Raw genomic sequence first — 24110 nt, 5'->3', positions numbered from 1 at the left:
GAAGAGCTTTCTGGCATTCTTCTCTTGACCTGCTGGTATACTGGAAAGGGCCTGTTTATTTTCTGACTCTTGGACAGCTTATGCTATTTGGCAGTATTTTACCCCAGCCACTGTCACAACTTTTTGAGAGGGACTTTGTTAAGTGGTATTTTAAAATCTGGATAAATTATTTGCACTGAATTACACAATAACTTTATCTCTTGTCGGCTGAAATTTCCTTCCTTGGGAAATTTTGGAAAGTAGGGCCTGATGCATTCCCTTGACTGAATATTTAGATCTCAAAGGCATTTTATGAGTCTTTGCATAAGTCCACTTTGTCTGGGACAGATGATCAGCCGTCAGAGGTGGGCTGACGCTGGCAGAGGCAATGAAATCATTTGAATCTCTGCAATGTGCCATGAGAAGAAAAACATTTTAGGCTGTTCCTCTGATGAGAGCTACCTTCCAAGTGAACGTGAAGCTCTGCAAAATCATTTCCGTGGATAGTGCCTCCTTTTGGGAGCTATGACACATCTGTTGACTGTGGTAGAATGAGTCATCCCTATGGTTAGGCACATGTACAGGTGCTATTAAGATCAGAGCCCTAATAGCCTTGTTAGAAAGTGTAGTGGGTGGCATTATCTGGGAACTGGTCTTCAGCACTCCTGCGTGCAAGGAGCACCTTTCAGCGTTCCGTGGAGTTTTTCCATCTTAATAAACAAATACCTGCTTTTGGTTTCCTTTCTGCTACTGCCGGCACGTCGATGTGAGCTAAAATAGCTGCACCCGTGGGTGGCAGTGGTCTAATACCCAGCCGAAAATGCCAGGGCCGCTTAGGTGTGCTCTTATTGCCAAATTAAGTACACACCCTGTTGTGTCTTTCTGAAAACCTGCTGCATCAATAATTATGTCTCTGATCTGGCACATGGCATACGTTGAGTATTTATTGCATACGCTGGGGCTGTGGGTGTACATGCAAAAAATATTTACATTCCTACTGTGCGCGCATCCTCCGTGTCCTGCTCCTGCTCAGAGCCTGGGATGACACTGCGTTGCCTTTAAATAGAGCTGGAGCAAGCCCCAAGTTGCAAAGAGACATTTAGGGAAGCACAGAGAGAGCACACTGCTTTTGTGAGGCCGAGAGCTGGTCAGCATCCAGTCCACCCCAAGTCTCCGTCTGTCTCTGAGCGACACAGCTCAGGTTCCCACTTCGCTCACAAACCATCTGGCAGCAGAAACTCCAGGGAAGCGCCAAAGCAAGCAGCATTGCCGAGCAGCTGGAGGGCTGACATGGTGTGATGCTGCCTGTCCTCACCTTTATAAATGAAGGCATTTTCCTAATCACAGGATGAAGTCTATTCTGGAAAGTCTCTACCACTGGGGCTGAAGGTACCAGAAGCTGCAGAGTCCATGACAAAGAGCAAAGCTGGTGAGGGCTCTGACATCCTTGCTGCAACCTCTCCTTCACTGAACTGGCATAACAAAGATTATCTACCCAGATGAGATAGCCCATGTCCAGTCTCTGTGGAAGTTAAAGTGGAACAGCCCTTTAATGACTGTTTCAAATTCCAAACCAGAGGATTATGTGCCAGCCCTTTTACCTGCTCTGGGGTCATCTCCTATAAGGGTCTGCTGCTGACCCTGCCAGGCAGTGCTCCCCAGCCCTCTGTCTCCCCATGGCAATTGGCAGCACGTGGTACTGCCCAACCAAGGTCCAAGACCTTGGGGCACTTCCCAGGCAGAGGGCTTTGCTCCTTGCAGGGTGCCAGGAAGCTCTTGGCCCCGCTCTCCCATGGCCATTCCGTGGCTGGGTGCAGGATCTGTCCTGCCCCCCTCTGCCCAGCCTGGCCATGGCCAGCGTTCATCAGGAGGGAGCAGTGAGAGTGCCATGCTGGGCTCCCACACCCAGCACTTGAGCAACCGTGTTGGTGCCACTGTGAGGGTGCAGCTCCAACCTCCCCAGACTGCATGTGGTGCAATAGCATCCATACCCTTCCTCCAAGCACCGCACTTGAGCTGGGGCACCCCAAGCCATCAAAACAGCTCTCCCTCCAGTGATGCAAAATGCCTTTTATGTGGAGACATGCTCTAAGGGTGCAGCTATGGCTTCTCAGAAGTGTAGGTGCACTGGCAGGACCTGTCCCTCCATTCCTGCTCATGGCCATGCACCAACAGACCTTGCCTTCCCCTTGAGGCTGTCGACAAAGCTGCTCGCACAAGCCCTCCTTGAAGTGTCTTGGGCCCTACTGATACATTAAACTCTGAAGAAAGTGGGACTTTGCTCATCCCCCCAGGCTGGGAGGGCTGTAGTGGCTGGTGCAGGCTGGAGCGTGGCAGGTGGAGGAAGGTGGTAGGGCAGAGCCAGGGCTCCCCAGGCACGAGCCACCCACACACTCCCTGCAACAGCCCTGCTTGGGAGTGCTCCCACCTCAAATCCTAACCTGGCCATGTGGAATGACCTGAGACATTGAAACCTCTCCTCCTGTTTAACTTCATTTTATTTTATTGGAAGAGGGCGAAGGAAGGGAGATTAGCTTTGGCTGGTGTTCCTAATCCCTTAGCTGGGTGCAGTGGAGAGGCAGGGCAGGGAGAAGAGGGGAAGAGACCAAGCAAAATAAAAGGGTCAAAAGTGAAGTTGGTTGACAGGAGCTGAGTGGAGCCCTGGGAGAGAGGGAGAGGGGAGGTTAGTCAGAGCAGGGCAGCAGGGCAGGCATGTCCCACGTGGCTCCAGGGCTTCCCTGACTTCACTGGTCTGTGACAGTCCCCATTGCGGCACCAAGGGCCTGGGAGCCAGTTTCTGGGTGGCTCCTCCAGCAATGTCATTACTAATTAAATACGTTCTATAGGTTAGATTATTAGTTGTGACGATGTCTCACCTTTGACCATGTCTGCATCAAACAAATCAGAAACTAAGCAAGAAATCTTCTTGGGCTTCCTTGCCCAAGGCATCCTTTTAGGAGTTGGCTAAACGCTATTTTGTGAACAGCAAATCCAGCTGCTACTTGGCCATGCAGTTCTGCTGCAGTACTGTATGCTCCCAGAAGTTCGTAGGGCTCAGGATTTAATTTGTTTCAATGAAGGTGGTGGTGGAGTGGCAATCCTGGAAAACAAGAACAAGTACCAGTTTCCTCATTCCTGAAGTTAATGCAGCTCATGCAGCCTCTCCAGGGAAATCCCTGTTTTCCTGGTCAGCTTCCTCAGTCTTCCTGATCAGCAATCCTCTGCCCTCAAGATCCTTCCACACCTTAGTACATTAAGAAAATTAATGCCTTACCTTTTAATGAGAGATTTCTACTTTTCTGCTAAAACCTGTTCTTTTTTCTTAATCTTCTTTTTTATCTTCTTTCTCCTCTGAGAATCTGTGTATGTAACAGAAACGCGTTTGTGTCCTGTTTGTCAGACACAAGAACTGTTTTCTTTATGTGCTGTTACTGCATCCAGGCTGTAAGTGGGGGCTAATCCTTCCTGGGATTACTGTGACACACAGCCATACCTGGAGAATCCTTTATCCCAGTGTCTGGCCCCAGGCTGATGTGGGGCTGGCACTGAACAACCCCCAGCCAGGCAGTCATTGTGTTGCAGGGTCCGAAGTTTGGGTTGAGCAATGCCTCGCTCCCTGCTGGGGAGAGGCTCATCCTCACACCAGAGGGTGTGGGAGCAGTCCGGGGGACACACAGCGAACATGTCCTGGCAGATGGTCTGTCCCCACCTCCTACCCCATGGACCATCATCCCTGAGGGTGCTGCTGCCTTCGCTGCCCACCCGGGGTGGAGGCAGCTGGTTGTGCCTGGTCCACAGCCTTGCCTCCTTCCTGGAGACTGGGCTTGGTTGTCTCAGCACTATCTGCTGGTGAAGTAAGAATTACCTCTCCCTCTGTCCTCCCCTGAGCAAAGTCAGCAATCATAAACAAGGAAAAAAACAGTGCTCTATGGACTGGGCTGGGCCCCATCTGCTCTGCAGCTACTTCTGGCTCCCGGGATGGGGATGGTGTTTCTGGTCTCCCATATTTTCATCTTCAGGCATCTCCGCATCTCGTTCCAACTCCTCCTACACAAAATGGGGGAACTGCCCACAAATGTGTGCAAAACTACTTAATTACTCTGTAACCGACTGGGCTGCTGGTTGCTGGTGGTGCTGATTATTGTGTTGACCGTGATGCCTTCGCCCCCTCTTCCCTTCTACCCCATCTGTCCCCATCACATCCTCTCCAGCTGCTCCTCCCCCTGCACAGTGCCCGGGGGCACCCAGCACTTGTCCAAACAGACCCCTGCTGCTTGGTGGGCTGGGGGTTCAGCCCTTGTTCTCCTGGTGCTGCGTGTCCCAGGTGCACGACTGGGTGTCCCAGGACCATGGCTGGGTGTCCGGAGGCCGTGCCCTGAGCCACTTCTGAGTGTCTTGGGGCCGTTGTTGGGTGTTCCAGGAACGTGGCCGAGTGCCCTAAGCCATTGCTGAGCGTCTTGGGGCTATTGCTGGGTATCCCAAGAGCATCAATGGGACGCCCCAGGACCACGGCCGGGTGTGTCCTAATGTCATAGCCGGGTGCCTCGGGACCCTCGGTGGGTGTCCAAGGACCGCGGCCGGGTGTGCCGAGGTCACCGCCCGGTACTCCAGCTCCACCGGCGGTGCGCGGGGCGAGGCGGGGCGGTCTCTGCCGAGGCCCCCTCGGTGCGGCGGGGGGTTCGCGGCCGGTCCCCGCCCCGCGCCGCGCCGCCCGCCCCGCTCCGCCCCGCGCCGCCCGCCCCGCTCCGCCCCGGCACATTCATGCGGCGGCGCTGGGCGCGGGCGGCGGCTCCGAGCGGCCCCGGCGCGGCGCCTCCCGCCGGGCCTCGGCGCATGTGAGCGGCGGAGCGGCAGCGGCAGCAGGGCGGCGGCGGCGCCGCATCGGCCATGCGGTGGCCCCGCGGCCCCCGCGGCGCCTGGCGGCTGCTGCCCCGGCGCTCGCTGCTGGCCGCGCTCTTCCTCTTCTCGCTCTCCTCCTCCTTCCTCTACTTCGTCTATGTGGCGCCGGGCATCGGTAAGCGGCGGGCCGGGGCCCGGGTCGGGGGCGCGGGCACGGGCACGGGCACGGGCACGGGCACGGACACACCGTCTGCCGCTGGAAACGCTGAGTAATCCGCGCCCGGCCGGCTTGGGGGCCGCAGCGTCCCCGGCGAGGGGCGGCTCGGGCCCGGCGCCCCCGGCTGCGGCTCAGCGGAGCCCCGGGCTGGGCGCTGGGCATCGCGTCCCCGGTGCCCCCCCGGCGTGCGGGTCCCCCCGGCGTGCGGGAGCCGCCGGCCGCGCTCCCCGCGGCGCTGCCGGGCTGGCGGGGCCGGGCGGGGGGCAGCGAGCGCGCTGCCTGCCCGCCCCGGAGTTTGTTTTGAAGAAGTGGAGTGTTGTCCAAATGCTTGTGGTCTGAACGTGCTGCCTGGCGGAAATCCTACACTTTTTGTCAAGTGGGAAGATGAGAACTGTGTGTTTTAGAAGGCGAGCGTACTCGTTCGTGTGTTCCCTGTCATAGCTCCGTGGGGTCTCGAGGAGCCTTTTATCAATATGGCCAGCACCCGGTGCTGGTGGGGCTGTGTGGCCATCTCCCATGAGATACCGGAAGACTGGTGCTCAGAAAGCATCTGTTCCCTTCATACATTGTAACTAATTTCTGTAAGGAGCCAAGGCTCGCGGTTTGGCCTCCAACCAAACTTTGGCAACAATTTATTTCTATAGAAACAGCCCTTTCCAGAGAAATTGTTTCTCCTTGAAATGTCATTGGTATTGCTCATGCCATTCCTAGCTTGGACATCCCAAGGAGACCTCTGTGTGTTTTCAAGGTGACTTCTACGGGTTTTTATTTACAGATAGTGTCCCGTGGCTGCCACTGGGCTTTGGGAGCCTTTCCCGGGGCTGAGCAGGGGTTGGCTGGTGTGCGAAGCCCAGCTCATGGGGCTTGTGACCTGGGCACAGCCTGAGTGAGGCTCTGCATGCTGGGCTTTGACACGGTGGCCCAGGGCTTTGCTATCCCCCAAGCTCCTGGCCACTGTCCCACAGGCTTGCCAGGGCTGCTGAGCCACTGTCTCGCATCTGTTGGAGGAGTTTCCAGTGGTGTTAATGTGAGGTGCAGCTGCTCCCTCTGTAAGCACAGCCTGGCTCATCCCATTCATGTGCTGCCGTGGGGCTGGTGGCCGTTTCATCTGATGCCTCAGGCAGCCCTTTATAGGGCAGGCACGGGGAATGTCTTCTACAGTCATGGCATGGCTGTGGATGGGCTTCTCCAGGCCCAACTGGAATAGCTGTACTGTTTATGAAAGAAACTTCTCTTGTTAGGATGGTTTTGTTCCTTTTTTAGAGTGTTCTGATTCATCTTATGCTGCTTCTGCATGGTCACCCATCCTAGAGATGCTGGAGTTGCTATAGGGTATAAAATGCTGTTTAAAACCAGCTCTATGCCCAGAGGGCTTTCCCTGTGCAGACCTTGGATAACATGGTCACGTCCTACCCAACGTTCTTGATACCTGTGATGCCCCAAGAGGAGGCAGAGAGGTGTTAGTGGTCCCTGTCCCCACCCGCCCATGGATGTCAGTGATGTTCTGAGTCATCTACTCATCAGGTGACAGAAGAACTGCTTCCTTTTTTTTTTTTTTCTTCCTCTTTCAGCCAAAAATGTTCCATCATGAAAACCCAGCCCACTATTCCCAGCACGGCTGGGCTGATCCTCCCAGCACTTGGAGGGAGTTCGTTTTCAGGCCAGAGTGGTGAGGAAAAGCTTGGAAGAAGAGCAAGTGAGATAGGACTTGAACAGAGCTGGGGATTTCAATGAATGGTTGGTGTGTGGGTGATGGAGAGATGCTGTCACCAGGGTGTTCTGGGGCCTTTGTCCTGCCTGCCGCCACCTCGGCGCGCCAGGGTGGGGCTGGTCTGGTTTTCTGTGGCCACTGAAGGGCCTGGGGACGCCTCTGCCCAGAGACCATCCTTTGCAGGGCGTGCTGGGGAAATGGCTGAAGAAGAACTTGCTGTTCATTGGCTAAACCAGGGGCAGGAGAGGGATTAATCCATTCCTTGATTGTACCTCGTTTGAAAAGAACAAAATCCAAATAAACGGAAACTAAAGCTGCAAGGGAGCTTGAACCAGCTGGAGCTTAGAATGGCTGCAAGACCTTTTGTCTGCCCAGTGCCGTGGGCTGCTGGGAAGGGTCTGCTTCAACCAGCTCTGCTCATGGGGGTCAGCAGCTGGAGCCACCCTGCCCTGTCTGGGCAGCATCAGCCCTCAGGGCTGGGAACAGCCCCGTGACAGGACAACATCCCCTTGGCAGGGTGTGCTGTTACCATGGGTGGAAGCCTGTCCCCAGGCCCCACGTTTGAGGGGGAAAATTTCATCGGCATTGCTGAGGCATGTTGTGTTTGAGCAGTTGTGCGCCAGTGCCAGGAGAAAACTGGGACAGTTGCACTTCTGGGTGCTGTCTCAGCGCATTGGTGTGGAGCTGGCATGCTTGCCGGCTGGAAAAGCTGGATAACTGCTCCTGGTGCCCTTTGGAGGTGGAAAAGGGAGCCCACCCTGGGTTCTGAGGTGCCTGCCACCTGACTGACACTGGTGTTTGGCTCCTCACAGCCCAGGTAACCCAGTCTGCTGCAGACGGAAATGCAGGAAGAAATTCATGTTTACTGTCAGCAAATAGCCATGCTTGGTCCCTGCAGGGAGTCCAGGCTTTTGGGGCTTTTGTTTGTGTTGTGCCTGGATTTATGTGATGCCGAGGGTAGCTCCTTGTTTCTGTCCTTCACCAAGGTTTCCTCCTACGGAACTGAAATGTTCTTGTGGCCTCAAGTTTGTGCAGAGTGATCCAATGTAAACAGCCAGTGCTGCCTTCTTCCCAGCACTCCCATCCAGTGCCCGTCTGTCCTCCCCCACGCCACCCTGACAATTAAATGCCTGGGCTCCCACAGCCACCTCGGGAGGTGGATTGCCAGGGACCCAGCTGATGGCACAGATACAGCAGGCTCTCCTTGTATTTGACGCTGTTCCCTGGCGCTCCCTGGCTCTTGTCCCTGCCGTGGCTGGGGTGATTATGTGGGTCTGTCTCATCGTGGCCATTGTGTGTGGGATGAGGCGGCCGATTGTTCTGCTGGCGGTGAGCTGGGGGTGAGCCGGGGCGAGGCACGACAGGGCTGGTGGGGATGCAGCGTTTGGAGGCTCAAGGGGATGCTCTGGTATCCACACAGGTCCCACTGCCAGGGAGGCCCTGCGAGGCAGCAGGTACGCGGCGATGTTTGTGCGGGTGGGGAGGCCGCTTGTGCTCGTGCTGAGGTCCTGTGAGCAGCAGGCTGGGCTTCGGCTGGAAGAAATCCCACTGGCCCCATCCTTGGAATGAGGAGAGCTTGGCACCAGGTGAACAGTTTTGTCCTGTTCTGGAGGGCAGTGGGCACCTCGCAGGTTTTTTTGCACAGCTTGTTCTTAGCACTGAGGCTCTTGCCTGTCTGGGACCAGCTGCCCTTTGTGCCTCTTGCCTTCTCCATGGGAAGATGGAGATGGGATGCGCAGAAATGGGCTTTCCAGAGTTACTCTGTCCAACCCCAGTGTTGGACCAAGGATAACGCAGGTGCCAAGAGTGTGCTGACTTGGAGGTGAAACACCTTGAGAAGCTGTTTCTGTTTAGTCCTAGCTTCTGCCTCTGAATTCATCCATGGGGTTGTGGGCCTTTCTGGGAGCTGGGCTCAGTCCCTGCCTGTCTTGTTCTCATGTGGTGGTGGCTCATATGGTTTTCCTAAAAGTGTCTGGTTTTATGCTTTTTGAACAGGGCCTAGGAAATCAAGGGAATTCCTCCTGCAGTTGAAAGCAGAAATGCTTTTCAAGCTGCTTGCACTGCAAGTTGCTATTTCATACTGAAAACTCTTGCTACAACAGTAGGAATTTCTCAGACCTTGGACTTGGTCCTGGTGGAGAGGGCAGGCGGGGGCTTTCCCTGGTGCTCTTGGCTTTTCCCTTGTTGTCTCCAGATGGTGGAGCCTCTTTATTTAATATTTTTTTTGTTTTTAGCTTAGGTTTGCACAGGATTAGTACTTGGTTGGATCTGATGCAGGAAAATAATGCGGAGAATTTAAATTATTGGGTGAAAGATTGTTACCTTTGTGAGAGAGCTGTAATTCAGTCTGGCTTTACTTCCTCAAGACTTATCAGGAGCTGCTCCCGACCGGTCATACGGGGCATGAGGTAGCACCATTAGCCCTGAATTACATTTGTGGCGCAAGAACTTGATTTTGATAGGCAGGAGTGCTTTGAAACACCGTTCTGTCACGCTGTGTGTCGGTGACCAGCAGAGCAGTGCTGTGGGGACCAACAGCTGCCTTGGTGCACCTTGTTTGTCACTTTTGGTCTTTGGAAGAATGTTATATGGCCAAAGGTGGCCGATCCAGTGTGGTTATTTAATGCATCAGCCTGGCAGATCCTAGCACAGAGGAGTTCTGGGGGGGGATAAATGTCAAAAGATTTTGCTTGTCCCAGATGGAGGGACCATGGGACGGGAAAGTGTTTGAGTTGCCCGTGGGGGTGAGGAACAGAGGAAATGTTGGTCCCAGGCAGGGGGATGGCACTGTGGGGACATGGAGCTGAGGCTGGTGAGTCTGGGTGAGGGGAGTGAGGCAGTCCTGTGTGAGAGTGAGGTTGCTGCTGCTTTTGCCTTCTGTGCACTTCTGGGGGAATGTGGGCAGAAGGACCCTGGTTGGAGCCAGTGCTAGTGGAGAGGAGGGCAGAAGGGGGATGGCAGGGCAGAGTCCCGAGGGAAGGGCAGGGAACACTAGCCATGGTGGGGTGCTGGTGCCCAGCTTATCCAAGGATCACACTGGTGAGCTGTGGTGGCTTTGGCTTGGCTGGACAGAGGTTGGGTGCTTGTTGGGTGCCTGGACACTGCCTGAGCAGGGACAGAAGGTGAAGGTGCAGCTCAGAATAACGAAATGAGGTTTGTGCTGTCATAGCTCTGGCTTTCATCCCTAGGTCTTCCCCCTGCAGCTCAAGGGAGTGTGTGTTTTACTATGGAACACCGGCAGTACTGCCCTCCTTCACCCTCCTCTCCCTGAAAGGTCTGCCAGGCAGCGTTTCACAAACTTATTAGGAAGGAACAGCCCAATTCCACAGCGTATCCCATGGAGGATATTGCAGTCATCAGATCTGGCAGTGACTGGGGGTAGTAAGAAACCCTCAAGTGCTCCTTGATTCAAGAATTTGAGCTCCGAATCTCCTGTGCTACGAGCGGAAGGAGACTGGTGGCAGCTGTGGGAAATCACTCCTTTGGTAGCACCATGTTCTTCCAGCACGGAGGCCCCTACAAGGCACATCTGGGCAGGAGAGCAGCCCCGTTCCACCCACCTGCTCCTGTGCCAGTGCATCCTAGGTACTGGTGGTGCAGCACATTGGTTGGAGACCACCTCTTGCTCAAGGCTAACAAATTAGAAGGCTTCTTTGAGGGCAGGTGGATTACTGGGTTTTCTTTGCCTGTAAGCACCTGTGCTGTCTGTCAGGCACATCTGGTTCAGGTTATTTTGCTGGTGGCTCACAGGGTGTTGCAACTGCAGGGAGTATGTGAAGAGTTCATGTTTCATCCGTCTGTCTCTGGAAGCCTGGCTTGAGGAAGCTGATCGGCATACACAAAAGCTTCTGGGTATTGGTTCATTACTGCAAATGGAATGCTTCAAAACTTCAATGGGCTGTAGCAGAGCAGATTTTAAAGCAAACCATCAGTGCTGTCAGCCCAGGAGACATGGTCTGCAGATTTTAAAGCAAACCATCAGTGCTGTCAGCCCAGGAGACATGGTCTTCTTGGGTTTGGGAGCCCGTGGAAGGCCAGGGCTTCAGCAGGCGCTTGGCCACTTCAGGTGGCTGCTGACTGATGGAGATAAGGGCTGTGACACTGCTGCTTTGTTTCCTGAGCTGATCCTCTGCCTCTCTTCCAGGTGGACTCATTAATTGCATTAACTCAGGCAGCATCTGCTCTGCAGGGGCCGATGAACCCCCTGGGGACCACTGCAGAGAGTGGAGATGAGCAGCGTGGGGAGCTGTACGTTTGCACTTGATCCCTTTTGAATGCTGTTACAGTTGGTGGATTTTAATATCCAAGCACATGGAGTCTTTAAATACTTAATTTTACTGAAACTTCTGGGGAACCTCACTGGGGTGGCACTGGTGACCCTCAGGCCAGGTAGGGCCATACAGGGCCCTCTGCTCTCCCTGGGGCAGCAGCAAGGGGCTGATCTGGAAGGGAAGCTGATACGCAGCTGTAGAGAGTGAGAAAAGCTTTCCCTGAACAGCTTTATTTTTGAAGCATCATTGTCACAATAAAATGTGTGTTTACTTTGACAAAACCTTTGCTGGGTTATTTTAGTAAAGTTTATTTCCATACAGGCTTTTCCTTCTCCGTTGCATTCTGACTGTTCTGGCTTTGGCTGGCAGCATTTTGAACACGGATGCATTAGTGTGGGTAACGTGCCTTTGAAGGTTTTCTAGCACTGGCTCTAAGTACCGTGGGGATTAGTCCTGTCTGAAGAGATGGAGCAGGAAATGTATAGTGGACTATGCTGTTGAAATGCAAAATCACACCCACCATCATCTCTCAAAAATTTCTGATTTGGGGTTATTTTTTGGAGAATGTGAAATTGGTAACATTAAAACCACCAGGACTTTCTGCATTACCCCGGAGCTGCTCTTATTTTGAAAGGAAAGGTGGACTGGAAAGCTGAGGGTGATGTCAGTGCCCGGCAGGAGAAGTGCCCTTGGCCATCCTCATCTGCTGCTGGGAAGGGTCCCAGGGGTGACAGCAGGACAGCACGTGTAGTCCTTGTCCTGGTGGGAAGCATCCTCGTGGGTGCAGCAATGGTGTGGAGTGTGACAGGCAGGGCTGTGGGCCTCTTTTCTCATTACAAAAGGAATTTTCTGGGCTTGCTGGTCATGCTAAAGTGAAGGAGGGATCTGGGGGGAGGCAGGTTTGGGGGATCCTCTGTGCTGGGTGCAGGCAGGTTTGGGGGATCCATTGTGCTCCATTGTGACTTACAGGTGTTTTGTATAAAGCCACAAGCTTGAGTGCACCTTATTTGATACTGTGTTTCCCCAAAGCATGTAAATACTACTCCAAGGGTCTGAGAAGCTCAGTTTGAACTCCTGACTACAGGGGCAAGGTAAGATGGGTCAGTGCTTGCTTGCTGGGGCTTTAGCTGAAAGTGTGGCTACACTGTGTGTGACTTCCCAAAGGTCGTTTTCCTAGGTTTTTGTTTGAGGTGCAAAACTAACAGGTTCTGCCCTTTGCAAGTCTGTGGTTGTGTGTGACATCCCCAGATTAAACAAAGCTCTCCAGAGCCCTTGCCCTGAACAGGGTTTTCATCCTGGGGTCCCTCTAAAGATGCTGTTGGGGTGCTGGCCAGGCCCCCTTGCAGCACAGGGGGGATGCAGGCTGGGGTGCCCATCTCTGTACCCTGGCCCTTGCAGCAGGGAAGAGGCTGCTTCCACAGGATGTGTTTTTTTTTCTCTCTGTTGTGCCTCCGTTTCCCTGCTCACTGGGAGCTTGTGCTGTTAAACCTGCTGCTTCCCTGCCCAGATAAGCAGGCATGTGCCTGTGCGGTGCTTGGGCTGTGTGAGACAGAGCCTGTAAATCTGTTTTCTCCTTCTGCCTTTCTAATCCAAAAGGTAAAGGCTGGGAAATATTTCTTATGGTGGATGCCACTGGACATGTCATGAAAGAAAGCAAATACAGGCAAACCTCCACTGCACTGCTGTGGGTTGGGCTGTGGTATAAGCAGTACAGGCAGTGTTTCTTTGCATGTCTAGGGAATTTTAGGGCAAAATAATTGATTGGTTGTATTGAATGCTATTGCCATACAAGCAAATCAAAGGAACCTCTTGAAACCTGGTGCCGTGTTAGCCACCTCCTTTGCTTTGGAGAGGGTGGGGACCAAGTGTGCTGAGACTTCAACTGTGCTGATACGCTGCCAAAAGGCTCCTGTGTGGGGCTCGGAGGGTTTCCCTGCACCAAGAGGACAGGCTGGCGAGGGCTGTGGGATGCCTGCAATACGGGAGCACGTGTTCCTAATTTATCTCCCCATAGCAGCAGGTTGGGATTTTGGATTCAAAGCGGACAAAGTGGCTTACGTGAATACTAATGTTTATAAAACCTCTAAAAAAACCTGTACAAAGCATTCGGAATAGAAGAGGAAAGCAAACACTGCAGTGCTCCAGGTAGTCAAGTGCGAACTGATGTTTTTTCCCCTCCCTACCTGGCAGGAAAAGGAAGGCGTTTCAGTCCCTGCCTCCATGCCCTCTGCGTCAGCAGGCGCTGGCAGAGGCTGCGGGCTGTGGCTCCGAGCCCTGGGCACCTCCTGCAGCGGCTGCTCCGGCTGGAACGCCCGGCAGCGGGGCCAGGGCAGGGCCGGGGGGCTGCGGGCTGGGATGCAAAGGGGGGGAAGCTGCAGGGAGTCAGCAGGTGATGCACAGACCACAGGTAAATAAACCTGCTGGAATGGCTGTGTGCCGCGGCAGGGAAGCCCAGAGCTGCTGTGGCTGTGCCCAAGGCGTGTGGTGGTTTCTGCATAGGGCTGCAGCAACCTGCATTGAGGGAGAAAGCAGTGGAGATCACGTTCCTGTTGGCAAAGGGGGGGTTCCCTTGGAGCTGGGCACCCTGGAGAGGCACAGGGTGGCTCTTGGCTGCAGCAGCTCCCACAGGAGTGTGAAATGCTTCCACACATGCAGCTTGCTTTTATTCTGCAGTAATTTTTTTTTCCCCTCAGTGTTTTTCCAACTCATGTCTTTCTGCCAGAGTCCATATTAATAATGCATGACTTTTTTTTTTTTTATGGTGCTTCCTTCCCAGCGTCCCTTTCAGTTGCTGAGTCAGAGAAGATTGTTATAGCAGCAACCTCTGAAGCAGTGAAATGCCCCTGCAGTGCTCAACTGCTGTCATTTATCATCCCTGCTCCTCTGCGGGCAGCCTGTTCCCTTGCCCTGCTTGGGGAGAGGATCCCGGTGCCAAAAGCCCGATTCCTGCTATGCCAGCTGGTGACTGGCAACCTGAGCTCTGCTCAGCCTTCCTGGCTAGCATTTGGTGAAAGCAGATATTGCCTCTGTTGGCTGCTTTCTTTTGGTTCAAAATCCTGTGAACTGTTTTCCAGATCTGCCTGAGACTGTGCTTTGGGATTGTGCCCAACACATTTTTCCCCCCCTTCATTACTAATTTTTAAATCGCTTTTTTTCCTCCTCCCTTTACTCCCCTTGAGATCTGTACCTGGGCTTTTTAGGGTAATTGGGATGACAGAAGCCCCATAATGTGTTAACATGGTTAAATTAACTTAAAATCCTTCCAGTAGCTGTTGAAACGTGCCTGGCTGCTGCAGGAAGCCTTAGAGTTGCTAATGCAGTATGGAACAGAGGTTTGTAGGGCTCCTTGCCTCTGGGTTGGGATAAGCCCCCAGTGGATCACCTCCCTGCAGAGCTGGTCCCCAACTGCTGGGTCTGAAACCCAGAGGGACGTAGGCAGCAATGGCACTTTTAAGAGAATTTGTCTTCTAATGACCTCAGCAATACCTACACTGTAATCTCAGGAGCATCTCTCTCCTGTCTCTTCCAAAGTATAGCTTTGGGTGGAAGCTGTTGGGGTACTCACTGATGGGAAGTGGGGACACGCAGCCTCAGTGCTGGGAAACAGCATCTTCATAGTCTTCCCTTGGTCAATGTTCTGCCTCTTTGGCTTTGAAAGACTCACCTGTAAATTTTCTCCCAGAGCCAAGGAGAGCAGCAGGACTCACCTGGAGAAGAAGGGTTTCCTTTCGCCAGACTTCTCAAACAGCCTCGTTCCCCATGTCCTGCTGTTGGGGATGGCACAAGCACATGTGGGGAATGCACAGGAGTGGAGAGAGGCCTGGGGCTGGGAGGGAAATGGTGCTGCTTTTCCCTGCTTTTCTGAGCTGCTGGGAGCTGACCGGAGCAGCTGGATGGCGATGCCACCCTTGGGAGCGAGGTGTGTTTGTGATGCTGACCCTGCTGCTCAGCTGCACCTTGCCCAGACTGGGCTCTGGCCTGTCTTGCAGTGGGAATGGTTGCCCTTGTCACGGTGTACTTCCCACTTAGCACCAGCCCGTTCTGCTGAGGCTCTACAGTCCTGGGTTACTGATTCATTCCTCCCGAGGAAGGGGAAGCTGCTGTGGTGTGAAATTCTCCCAGAGCTGCAGTGCATTCTCTTTCCATACTGCAGCCTGGCTCCCTCGCTCAGGGTCAGGGATTTCTCTTGTCCTGGGTTTTTTTAAGGCTTTGCTGGCTGTTGGGTGCCCAGTGCCCTGGCCTGGGGAGGGAGCAGACTCCTCCTGTGAATGGCTTTTGTCTGTTACAGGGGAAGCTTTGCAGAAGGATCTCATGAACTTCTGGGCCTTGAATCCATATGGCCTTGCTGGAGCAGCCTCACTGGGGTCACCAGCTGCCCCAGTGTTGCTGCCTGCCCCGAGGGGCACCTTCATGCTGCAGCAGCCCCGCTTGCCTGGCGGTGACACACAATGCCACCCACAACTAGTGAGACGAGCAACTTGCTTCTCGGCTAACAAGATTTAGGTGGATTATGCTATGTATTTAATCAAGGGCTAAGCTGATTGCCTTATTTGGCATGGATCAAAGCCCTTGAAAATGCCAGCCGGGAGACCAGATATTGAGTGGGAATATTCCTCAGCCGTGTGCCTGTGTGGCAAGGCTTGCTTTCGAAGAAGCTGGGAAGGGAAGTTCAGCAGGCAGGTTTCACTGCAGCAGTGCCCAAATGCAAAACCAGACAGGAGAAGTCTGAGGTGATGGGGAGGTAGGCGCGTGTGAATGTTGTCAGTCATTGACCATCTCAGAGGATTTGGGGGAGAAGGCTTCCTTTTTCTAGTTTTTGGTTTAAAACCATGATTCTAGATACATAAAGCTCCTTACTGACAGGTAAAGGAGGTGCTCCGGCATTTGGCAGTCCAGCTTCCACCTTCTAGAAAAGCAGCTGTGACTCTAGAGCGAGCTTGTGTGGTGCTGCAGCAGAGACCACACTCTCCAATGCTTTCACAGAAAGCCCCTGCACCCCCTGCAGTGGCTGCCACTGGTGTTGGAGCCCACAAGGGTCTCATCTCCCCTTGTCCTGGTCCCCACTGCAGCACTGCCCTGCCACCCTGCGGGATTTTGGCCGTGATGGTGCAGGAGCTGGTACTGGTTGTGCAGGAATGGAGCAGAGGATGCTCCTTGCTGCTGCCACCCCAGAGGAACTCGCTCCTTGCTCCAGCCTCTGCTGTGCAGGGGCAGCCCACGGTCAGGAATTGTTACTATAGACAGGTATGGAGTCAAGTTTAAAATGACTTCCCAGTTAAGAGCTGTTGTGCTTGTCAAGGTCTGCCTGAAGTGGCAGGGCAAGGGCATCATCCAAGCTGTTGTGGTGTCTCTTTCCTGCAAAGGCTGACTTTTTTTGCCAGGAGAGGTGTGTTGGTACTCTTGGGTGCCCTGTCCCCATGTCTGAGCTGTGAGCATGCTCTGCACCGCTTCACCTTCATCCAGTGAGGTGTCCCAGCTGAGCAAGCTGTTGAAAATACCCTGGTTATTCAAAACACCTTTTCTCTTTCTTAAAAAGAGAAGTTTATTCCAGGAACCAGCCTCTGTCTCGCTGCTGTTTGATGCAAGGAGGGAAACCACAGCTCACGGCTCTCCTGCTTGGTGAACGTGACTGGCGGCACTGCACGTAAAGCAGAAAATACCCCAACCAAAAGGATTGGCTGGAGGAGACAGAGATAGGCAACTTCTGCTTTGAGGTGAACCAGAGTGTTCTCAGGCAGCAGCAGGTGCTCCCCACAGCATCACTGTTTCTTCCCCTGCGCCCACAGCGCCACTGGGGCTTTGCAAACATCTCTCTGCTCTGACTCTCCTTTTTGCCTCAGCACATGCTGCTGCAGAATAACCCTGGGGCAAATGCAGGGCATACTCAGCCATGTCCCGCCTATGCTGTGGGCGTGGGGGTCCCTTGCCCTGCCTGCCCTGTCTCTCCTGGATGTAGCCTGAGCCCTGGTGCAGAGCTGGCAGAACATCTTGTGTGACAGGTGGGTGTAAAGTGTTCCATGTTTAATTTATTGCTAATCAGACCTGCAAATGAGGCGCTGCCTCAGTTCTCCTCCAGCTCAGACCCATTATGCATCTTCCTGCCCTAACTTGTATGTGTAATTACAGGCAAGGATTGGTCAAGCATCCCTTTGTGTTTCAGAGGCCTGGGCGGGCTCTCTAGCATGCAATCATCCCGTCAGCCCAGCTTTTCCATGTCTTGGGCTGTACCAAATGGTCTGACAGTTTCTAGGCTGCAGCAGCAGGGTCTCTGCTGGTACCTGGCCCTCTTAAGCAGCTCCAGGGTTGGTTGTTCTGTGCATCATGCTGGGAAGGGCCACAGGGCAAGAGCAGATGGAGGGAGCTGTGGTGAGAAGGGGGGCGGGGGCTGCCCAGCTTCAGGGCACTCGAAGTTAACCCTGCTTTCACCTAAATAAAACAGAAAAACTGCCAGTCAACATGGTGATTGTCTGGTTTGCTGCTGCACTGCAAAAAGCTGATGGCAAAGCAGGGCTCATGGAGGGTGCTGACACCAACCCTTTTCCCTGTGCTGCCCTCCCCCAGCAGCTGCCCCTCTGCACATGGGGTGTCCACCCTAGCTGGGGAGTGGGTCACAAATCCTCACATTTTGGGATGCTGCTGGAGAGTGACATGGCATTTATAGGGCTGCCAAGGGCTCGGCTGTGCAGGAGACAGGGGCAAAGAGGAGGATGGTCTTTAACTGTAATACCTTAGGGAAGCAAACACAACCTGGACAAATTGGGTAGCTTGAGTGGATAAATTAGTGTAGTCTAAAATCCTGTTATCCAGTGTGGAGGGAATGGCTGGGAGGAAGTGCTTTGGCTGGGAGGAGGAGGAGGAGGGTGGGATGCTGCATCTCTGTGGACTGGTGCCATGCCCGGTGGGTTGGAGGGGTAGTGTGAGCAGGGTCTGTGGAACAGCAATCCCAACCAGCTCCTTCCCCGTAGGGCTGTCCTGGCCCAGAGGAGTTCACTGCCTGCCCAGCCACTCTGAATGCTTGATCTGGGAGCACTGGCCTCCTGTTCCCAGCGTGTTTATCTTTTTCAAGGTAGCCAAATGTCTGACTCGTGTTTGCAGAGCTTGGCTTCTGGCCGCAGACAGGCTGGAATTGATTAGTTTATTATTTTTCCCCCCTCTGCCCCATTGGTCATACTGATGAGCAAGTGATCAGATCCCTCGGCAGACACTCAACTCTAAGTCTTAAACTTGAGTTGCTGCTGTGTGAGAGGAGCTTAAAGGTGTTTCTGTGGGGGAGTGGGACAGGGTGAGGGGGTGTTTGCTGATGTGCCCTTACGTGTGCTGGTCCCTCCCCAGGGCTGTGAGGGGGTGATAGGGAAGAACTTTGGCTCGGACGCCCCCAAGCAATTGCGGAGCCAGAGGGCTGGTGACATGAGGCAGGAGGAGGCAGCAATGGCTGTTCTGCCCGTGGTGGGACATACAGGGCACCTTGTGCCCCAGGCTGCTGGGAGCAGCTGGGCTGGGTGCCCAGCACCCCATCCCAACAGCCTGCTCACAGGCAGCCTCTCTCTGAACGTGCATCAGGTCCTTCCCCTGTTTGTATAAACCCAACAGAGCCTGTGGGGTGGGAGTCTGGGGGCCACAAGCTTCCTGTCCCTTGCAGTCAGCAGTGTCCCATCACCCTGGGGTGGATCCTGGACCCCGATTACAGCTTGGGGCTGTGGACAGGCTGATCCCGTGCTGAGCTTGCTGGCTCAATAGCCTTGTGGCTGCTTATCTGGGATTAATGTGTAACTTAATGGCAGTGCTTAGGCACAGCTCTGAGTGTGGTGCTGTGTACAGGGCGGTGCGAATCTGCTTTCTGACGCCAGGGCACTTTAGTCCCCCTTCCCATGATAAGGTTTAGGGTTTTCCTGTGCCTGGCGCCAGCGTGGACACACTGTTGGTAAATGTTGGCCGTATCAGGGCAGGAGGGATGAGTCAGCAGAGGCAGGAGAGGAGGGCAATGCTGGGGGGAAGCCACGAGGCACGGCACTGCCCTGCTGTCTCTGCACAGGGGTCTGCGTGTGCTGAGCCCCAGGATCTGCTCCCCAAAGGGACAGGTCTGGGGGGTGAGGGAAGGAAGGACTTCTTCTCTTCCCCTGTTCAAGGCATGCCAAACAGACTCAACTATTGCTTTTTCTGCTGACACAAAGAAAGGTGTCACACAGGCTGTGATTTGATGGGCAGTCTCTTGGGTATTAGATAAGTTCATAGATACAGGGATGATTTGTTTCTAATCAAGTCATTCCCGGTGCTGATAATGGGATCAGTTAATTTATTTACAGCAGCTGCATTACCAGTTTGTTTGTCAGGCAGAAGAAAATCATATAAAAAATGTTAGGCATTCCAAGGCTGCATAGCTCACAACAAAGCTAATAAATGTCTTAGGACTTCCAAGTTCTTACAAAATCCCATAGGTAATGGCTTATGTGTTGGAAGTTCAAAGTTGCACCCTCTCTCTGATAGCTTTTTTGTTCTAATAAAACACAGCAGCTGGAGGGACTGTTTGCAGTGCAGCCTTTAATTATTGCAGACAAGAGCAACTCTGTAATCTGACTGTGGAGGCCAAGATGCTGTGGGTCTTAAATGGAACTGCGTGGTGAGAGTACCCTTGGCAGGGAGCTCTGAGCTGCTGCCTTTGAAAATCTCGGACAACAATAATCCCACGTGATTGAAGAGTTTCATCTTGGAGAATTTTTTAGGAGTTGAAAAGGGCTGACGAGCCGGGCAGATCCATAATGTGGAGGTGGGGCTGTGGCTGCTCCTTCCCTGGCTGCTGATATGGCTGCTTTCCTAAGGCTTGGCAATGTATGGAGAAGAAACCACAGCAGGGACAGTCTTGGGGTAATGCTACAGAGGGATCTCTCCTTACATGCAGTCTCCACGGTGCAAACTGTGCAAATCAGCCTTTATACTGTCAGGGCAGAAGCAGCTGTGGGATGCTTTATTTTCACCAGCCATGATATTGCAGTGTGTCTCCTGGCTCTGGGCCTCACTGAGGAGCGGGAATGCCCAGGCTCAGGTCAGAAGAGAGCCTGCAGCTCCTGGAGGTGGCTGTTGTCCTGCTGATCAGGGCAGTCACCGTGGTGCCTGTGTATGCCCAGGGTGGATGCCTGGGTGTGGGCGGAGGGTGGCACTCTGCACCTGCCCTGGGGTGGCCATGGTGTGTCCCCAGGGTGATTCCTGCCCTGCTGAGGTTGCAGGCACTGGGACAGCCAGTGGTTCAGCTTAGGCCAGCCCTCTCTTAGGTTCCGCCATTCCCATGGCAAGAAGCAGGTCCCCTGGGACCCGAGCATCGTGGGCAAACCAGGCTGGGAGCAGGGCTTTCCCGTGGTAATTTTTTTTTTTGGAGACAGGATGTAAATAGGACATGCTGGGCTATGCTTTAGCCATAAATGGCAGTGGAAGATGTGCTGTGGGTCTTGCTGAATTGAGCGAAGAATGACTACTGTCCTGATGCTGCAACCACAAACCCTGCCCTGCATTCCTGCCAGCTGGGCAGCCGTGCTCCCTCTCCTGAGTTAACTGGGATGGTCCAGCCTGGTGTGAGAGGCAAAGCACTGACCTGGAACAGCTTCTTGGACCCCCCCCCTTTGGAACAGCTCTGTTGCAGCAGACATGAGGCTGTACATGTGATAACCCTTTTTGTTCAGCCATGCTGAACTTGTAAAACATGCTTGAAAAATCAGGTCTTTGTTTTTTCTGGGGGGGGGGAGGAGGGGGGGAATAGCCTAAACAACAGAACCATTTCTCTTTTTCTCTATGAAAGTCGGGGCGTTAAAACTCCAGACAGTGCAGTTTGCAGTGTGTGAACTAAGTCAGTAAATCCATGACTCTTAAGTTGTTTTTATCTTGACAATTTCATAATCTCCAATGGGTATAGTTAATCTCCTAATTTGGAAAACTAACAAATCAGTGATTTCAAAATCTAGTTAACTGGTGTGTGATGTGTATAGAAATTTTAAATCCAAATCCCACCTACCTCCTGTTCTCTGGTCCGGCTGTATTCTAGATTGCTTCAGCTGACTGCCTACTCCCTACTGACTGCCTTTCCCAGGCAGTACCACCCCACGTGTCCCCTTTCTCCTGCATGTCCTACAACTGCCTGTTTGAGTAGAATGCCCAGGTTGGTGGTGGGGGCTGCCTGCAGTAGAGGATTTCCTTTCTCTCCTGCAGCTGTGCCAGTTCCCAGGGCCTGGGAGATGAGGAGCTGTCCCAAGCAGCCCATGTCCTTTCCTGCCCTCCTGCTTCAAGGACAGTGCTGGGGAGTATCTGCCTCTCCCTTGCTTGCCCAGGCATTCACTTAATTCTTATTTATTATTATTTTTCTTAAGCGAAGCTCTCCCTCTGTTTGTTCATCCTGATCCTACATGAGCACTGGGCTCAGGCATCGGCATTCCTGACGCTTTGAGATGGTGTCCGGGATGCAGGAATTCCCACCGCTTTGTCTCCTAATGAACCGAAGGAACAAGCACCCAACTGTAAATGTTTGGAAGTGTAAATGTTTGCTGTGGCAGCAGCAGCCGGTGCTGCCAGCCCGGAGGTCGGTGTCCGTGTCACTGCTGCTGAAGAGCCTTTGATTGCGCATTTTGCTGCTCGGCGCCCACAAGTGCCCAGCGAGTGCTGCGTGTTTGTGCTCTGCGTGCACAGAAATCTGCTGGCAGCTGATGCTCTGGTTCTCCTTGGAAGTGTTTGAGCTGACCCTGGTGAAGGGAGCGGGATGGGGAGGGCAGGCTGGCTGGAGAGGGGGGAGCTGCCCGTGGCTGTGAAAGAGGGATGGAGAGCAAACAGGAGATGCAGTCATGTGCAATCGCATCTCCTGAACGACAATTAAAGTAGGAGAGTCTGAATCTCTCAAGGAAGGGTAATATTTAACTTGGGCAAATGCTTGTTATGGTCTGTGCTCCAGCCTACATGTGTCACTACGCCCTTCCTCAGAAAAAGGAATTGCAGCAGAGCCCAGGAGTTCAGCTGCTGTTAGGATTTGCAAAGCCCTGTGTGATCCTGCAGCCTTCCCTGGTGTTACTGCCCTGGTAAACTGTCCTGGTTTTCCCACCTGCATGGAGAGCTTGGCTGCCCACTGTCCCCATGGGTGTGACTGTGCCTGAGTGATGTGGGGCTCAATCCCACCACCAGCCCTGCCTGCTGTCAGGGTGCAGAGCTCCTGCCGTGGGTGCTTTGGTGCTGTAGATGCTACATGAGTTCCCTCAGCCTTCTGAGTTTTCCCACGTATGGCAGAGCATGTCCTGCTCCTCTTGATGGGTGTCCCAAAATCAGTGCAGTGCTCTTCAAAGTGAGTGGCACAAACACCTTAGCTCAGCCAGCTGTGGGGATTGCAAATGACAGTTGCCACCTTAAATCTGTACATTAAAATTTAGGTTCTATTACAATAATGTGGACTTTCCTCCCTTTGCTGAGGTGTCCCTGGGGTCACTTTTCTCTAAGGCAGTTTAGATGCAAATTCCCCATATTGAGGTTTTGACCAAGTGTCACTGCAGCCTCCCATCTTCCCATTTGCTCCGTGCACGTGCAGGCTGCCAACTTGCCAATTTTGGGCACAAGTGGTTTGTAATTACCAGCTCAGTGCTGCTGCTGCTGCACTGTTAATTCTTAAACCATTTAATGTATCAAATTATTCCTTCCTGTGCTATTTAGAGGCAAAGGGCTAAGTAACAGTGATGGCATTAATATTAAATTCTCTAAAACTAATAGGAACCTCTTATTTAATTGTTCTGGCACTCAGCACGTCTGGGGAATACGGTGCCACTGGAAAGCTAATAGAGACAGAGGTCTCATGGTGTATTAGCGCTGGGATGCTGCTACATTCCTAGTTGGGTTATTTACGAGTTAAGACTATCCTAACTGTCTATCTGTGCCTTAGAGGCTTAGTTTGATTAAACCCCTTTGTATTGCTAATGCTAATGGAGCTGGATTGATGCTGGGGATCTGCTGGGAGAGCTTAGCAAAAGGCTTAAGGTAGACATGACTCTGCTGGTTTCACAGTCTCTGGGCCCTGCGGGAGGTGTCTGCAGTGGGCAGGATCTCTCAGCCCTGGCAGGGTGCTGGGGTGACCTGGGCACCCATCCCTACTGCCTGCAGGACCGCCACACCTCCCACGTGAGGTGTTCTACAAGCTCTGCTGGGCATGTCATGCCCACTCCGAGGGTCTGGCTGAGTGTTCAGGGGCAGTTTTTCTAGCTGGGCACTGTTTTGTGACTGTGTTGGTTGAAATGGGGGCTCTGGGGGCTGGTGGGGGTTGCCCTTGCCGGGACTGAGGTCTGGCTGCCGGCAGGAGAAGGCTTCACGTAGCTGTGAGACCGTGATAAACTCAAACAGCCCCTCTGTGCTTCTGCAGCGTGGGTGGACTAATGAACCAGGAAAACTGCTGAATGTGACAGAAAGCCCTAAATCTCAAAGCAGAGGAAGACCTGCTCCTTCCTGAGGAAAGCCTGGCTGCTGTGCTGGATGCTGATACTGCTGCAGGCATGCAGGGCTGCTGTGAGCCACCTGGCCCCTCTTCCTGACCCCAGCCCCAGTGACCGTCCCTCCCAGCATGGGTCTCAGGATACCCTGCCATCCCCCCTGCCGGGGGCTGCTGGAGGAAGGTCCTTTCCGCAGGAAGCATGTCAGGGTCAGGAGCGAGATGTGTCAGGACTGTCCCCTTCCTGTGTCCGTATCCAGCACAGATCACACTCAGTCCTTTTCCAAATCAACTCCCAAGCTGCAAATTACTCTGTTGCCTCTTCTAGTACATAGCATCACGACAAAACTAATTTTCCATGAGAGAGTCAGCTGTTTCTTGATTAGAAGTGCTCCGAAAATACTAACAGAGAAATGATTACAGGAAGATTTCAGCACTCATCTATATAATTGGACTTTACCTCCCAGGCTGAAGTTGTTGCATCCACTCCTGGCTTGGGGTGAGCACTTGCCCTCCCTGTTGCTTGTGAGCAGGGGGGTTGGGGTGCAGCATTCTGAGTGGTCCACAGCCCTGAGGTGCAGCCGTGTGCCTCTGCTGTAGTTGCTGACAAGCTGTAGTGGTTTCCATGTGTTTAAATCACAGCGGAGTTGACTT

The 24110-nt window shown here is 53.4% G+C and overlaps 1 protein-coding gene across 2 annotated transcripts in view; it reads left to right on the top strand.

Annotated features, from left to right (window-relative positions):
• The window catches only part of B4GALT5 (beta-1,4-galactosyltransferase 5), a 45527-nt gene that overhangs the window by 7005 nt on the left and 14412 nt on the right, over positions 1–24110 (top strand). The window contains exon 1 of one of the 2 annotated variants that reach the window (XM_027902600.1): positions 4891–4993. The exons of the other annotated variant lie outside the window; for it this stretch is intronic. The gene's annotated coding sequence lies outside the window, so the exon portion shown is untranslated. Of the gene's footprint in view, positions 1–4890; positions 4994–24110 lie in introns of those variants that run through there. 2 annotated transcript variants of the gene reach the window in all.

This window comes from Empidonax traillii, unplaced genomic scaffold, assembly GCF_003031625.1.
Source record: "Empidonax traillii isolate 1590-97213 ecotype Southwest subspecies unplaced genomic scaffold, ASM303162v1 scaffold890:size686501, whole genome shotgun sequence".
NCBI lineage: Eukaryota > Metazoa > Chordata > Aves > Passeriformes > Tyrannidae > Empidonax > Empidonax traillii.
Note: the sequence above shows the minus strand (reverse complement) of the source record. Positions and strands in the feature narration are given on the sequence as shown.